The following is a 4,064-nucleotide window of genomic DNA, read 5'->3' as shown; positions in this document are numbered from 1 at the left end:
TCTCCAACCGGAAATGGCGCGGGTCAAAGGGCGGAAGGCGGGACTCCGTGGGGTGGGGAATGTGCCGGTACCCGGCTGCTGGGCAGGTTTTGCCGAGGAGGTATGGGGGCTCGCTCTATAGCGGTGGGACCTCATGTTGCTGTCCTTTCACTGTCTGTAATCACCTTCGTTTAATTAGTGACACCTCTTACAGTTTATAAAGCTCTCATAGCCACTATATCACTTAATCTACAAACAAACTGATGTGCCTAAGGGACTAGTATCCAGAATATATAAAGAACTCTTAGAACTCAATAATAAAAAGATAAGGTAATTTTAGGGTGACTGGGTGGCTCAGTGGGTTAAGCGGTTAAGCCTCTGACTCTGGCTAAGGCCATAATGAAAGCCCACTGTGGGGCTTCCCACTGAGCAGGGTGTCTGCTTGTCTCTCCCTTTCCCTACTCATTCTCTCTCTCAAATAAATAAGTAAAATCTTTAAAAAAAAAAAAAAAAAGCTAATTTGAAAATGGGCAAAATAGGAATGTCTGGCTGGCTGGCTGAGTCTGTAGAGTATGTGACTCTTGATTTTATGGTCCTAAGTACAAGCCCCATGTTGGTTGTAGACATTGCATACGTACATACACATATTAAATAAATAAATGAATAAATGGGCAAAATAAACGTGTCTCCAAAGAAAGTATACAAATAACCAAAAAGCACATGAAAAGATGCTCAACATCCTTAGTTCTTTGGGAAATGCAAATCAAAACCACAATGAGATACCACTTCACACCCAATAGGATGGCTATAATAATAAGTGTTCGTGAGAATTTGGAGAAATTAAAACCCTCTCACAATGCTGGTGGAAATGTAAAATAATGCCGATGTTTGGAAAAATAGTTGGGCAGTTTTTCAAAAATTAAACATAGAGTTTCCATATGACCTATCAATTTCACTCCTTGGTATATATCCAAGAGAATTAAAAACATATGTTTATACAGGGGTGCCTGGCTGACTCAGAAGAGTATATGACTCAGGTGGTGAGTTTGAGCCCATGCTGCATGTGGAGATGACTTATAAATAAACTTTTAAAAAACATAGGTTCATACAAAATTTTTACAATGATGTTCCTAGACACATTATTCATAATAGCCAAAAAAGTGAAAACAATGCAAATGTCCATCAATAGATGAAAGGAAGACAAAATGTGGTATATCTGTACAGTGGAGTATCAGTCATAAAAAGATACTGATACATGATACAACATGGATTGTCCTTGAAAATATTATGTTAAGTGAAGGAAGGCAGTCATGAAAGACCATATCTTATATGGGAGGACTTGCTCTGAAACTGTTCATTTCATTTATGTCAACTGTCCACAGTAGGCAAATCCATAAGATAGGAAATAGAGCTTCAAGGCACTAGGAGAGGGAAGGAATGGGGAGTAAGATTTGTTTTTTGAAGTGAAGAAAATGTTCTGCAATTAGAGGTGAGGGTTGCACAACTTTGTGACTATACTAAAAACCACAGATTATACACTTTAAAAGAGTGAATATTTATGGTTTATATCTTTTTTTTAAAGATTTTTAGGGTGTCTGGGTGGCTCAGTCGTTAAGTGTCTGCCTTCGACTCGGGTCATGATCCCAGAGTCCCGGAATTGAGCCCCACATCGGGCTTCCTGCTCTGTGGGAAGCCTGCTTCTCTCTCTTCCACTCCCCCTGCTTGTGTTCCCTCTCTTGCTGTGTCTCTCTCTATCAAATAAATAAAATCTTTAAAATAAAATTAAATTAAAAATAAAGATTTTATTTTTAAATAAACGTAGGGTTTGAACTCACAACCCGGAGATCAAGAGTCATATGCTCTACCAACAGAGCCAGGTAGGTGCTCCTAGACTGAGCCAGGAAGGTGCTCCTAAATTCTATACCTTAAAAAAAAAAAAGGATATTTTATAGATGAAAAAGGTGATGACAAGTTTAAGAAATTTACACAGGTGCCTGACTGGCTCAGTCAGTTAAGTGTCCACCTTCAGCTCAGGTCATAATCCCAGGGTCCTGGATTTGAGCCCTGCATTGGGCTCCCTGATCACTGGGGAGTCTGCTTCTCCCTCTCCCTCTGTCCAGCTCACACTCTCTCTCTCTTGCTCTCTCTCAAATAAATAAATAAAATCTTTATTTTTTAAAAGATTTTATTTATTTTTTTGACAGAGATCACAAGTAGGCAGAGAGGCAACTGGTGGGGGGAAGCAGGCTCCCTGCCCAGCAGAAAGCCGGAATGGGGGCTGGATCCCAGGACCCTGGGATCATGACCTGAGCCGAAGGCAGAGGCTTTAACCCACTGAGCCACCCAGGCTCCCCATTAATAAAATATTCAAAGAAAAGAAATTTACACAAAGTTCTAAGCCAGTTTATAATGGAAATAAAACTCAGATCCAGTTTTCTGATTCTGTTGGCAATTCTCCAAAGCCAAAAGTCAGACTGAATAGACCTGATTAAGCAGTTCTTTCGGACATCCTATATCATTTCATCCCGTACCATTGGCTCGGCTCTACAGCACACATCCACTGCTGAAATGGATAAACAGCATTCTTTTATTGAGTGTTTATTTTGTGTCAGGTACTTTATACGTTATCTCTAACCCTTTATAACAATCCAGATAAGGACACTGAGGATCAAAGAAGTTAAACACCTCTCCAGTCTGTAAATGGTAGGGCCAGGATTCAAAGCCAGCTTTTCTCCTGATGACACTCTTTTTATCTCTTATATATTCCTTAATGCTTACTGAACACTTAAAATGAGTCAGGCATTACTCTAAAGTAATGCATTATCTCATTCATGGATTATCTCATTAGTTCCCCTACAAAACTCCCTCCAGCCATTCAAGATGACAAAAGAAAGGGTGGTTAAGGGGAACAAGGTGGTCCCAGCCCCTGCTGTTGTGAAGAAGCAGGAGGCCAAGAAGGTGGTCAATCCCCTGTTTGAGAAAAGGCCCAATAATTTTGGCATTGGACAGGACATCCCATCCAAAAGGGACCTCACCTGCTTTGTCAAATGGCTCCACTACCTCCGGCTGTAGCAGCAAAGGGCTGCTCTGTAAATGTCTACAAGCGCCTCCTGTGATTAACAAGTTCACCCAGGTGTTAGGCCACCAAACGGCCACTCAATTGCTTAAGCTGGCCCACAAATACAGACCAGAGACAAAGCAAGGAAGAAGCAGAGATTGTTGGCTGGGGCTGAGAAGAAAGCTGTCAGCAAAGGGAATATCCCCACTAAGAGGCTGATTGTCCTTTGAGCTGGGGTTAACACTGTCACCACCTTGGTGGAAAACAGGAAGTCTCAGCTGTTAGTGATTGCATATAGTGTGGATCCCATTGAGCTGGCTGTCTTCCTGCCTGCCCTGTGTCATAGGATGGGGGTTCCTGGCTAGCATTATCAAGGAGAAGGCCAGGCTGGGGCGTCTGGTGGCACAGGAAGACCTGCACCACTATTGCCTTCACACAGGCTAACTCAGAAGACAAAGGATTCTGGCTAAGCTGGTGCAAGCCGTCAGGACAAATGACAGTGACAGATATGACGAGATCTGCCGACACTTGGGAGGCACCGTCCAGGGTGCAACAAAGTTGGTGGCTTGCATTGCCAACTTAGAAAAGGCAAAGGCTAAAGAACTAGCCACCAAACTAGGCTAAGTGGATGCTTTTGAATTTTCTGTACATAAAAGTAACAAAAAGTTTTCTTTCAGTGAGTGTCCCAAAAAAAAAAAAAAAAATCCTCACTAGAACTCTTGGAAATAGGTACCACCAATATCTCTTATTTTACAGGTGGGGAAACCAAGACATAAAGAGGAAACCTAGGGGTATCTGGGTGTCTCAGCTGGGTAAGCATCCGACTCTTGATCTCAGCTCAGGGCTTGACCCAGGGTGGTGAGTGCAAGCCCCAGTTGGGCTCCACAGTAGGCGCAGAGTCTACTTAAAACAAAATGAAAACAAAAACAGAAAGAGGAAAACTTCTATCACAGATGTCAGGGTTACAGAGTAGCAAAGCCAGGATTCAAACAAAGGCTATTCAACTTTAGAACCTGTGCTCTTAAGC

The 4,064-nt window shown here is 42.2% G+C and overlaps 1 pseudogene; it reads left to right on the top strand.

The window, feature by feature from the left end:
* The first annotated feature begins 2,859 nt into the window (after positions 1-2,859).
* LOC116874319 lies at positions 2,860-3,661 on the top strand (annotated as a pseudogene).
* The last annotated feature ends 403 nt before the right edge of the window (positions 3,662-4,064 follow it).

Source organism: Lontra canadensis, unplaced genomic scaffold (assembly GCF_010015895.1).
Source record: "Lontra canadensis isolate GAN:19392208 unplaced genomic scaffold, GSC_riverotter_1.0 scaffold36, whole genome shotgun sequence".
Classification (NCBI taxonomy): domain Eukaryota; kingdom Metazoa; phylum Chordata; class Mammalia; order Carnivora; family Mustelidae; genus Lontra; species Lontra canadensis.
This window is presented reverse-complemented; position numbering and strand designations above follow the sequence as displayed.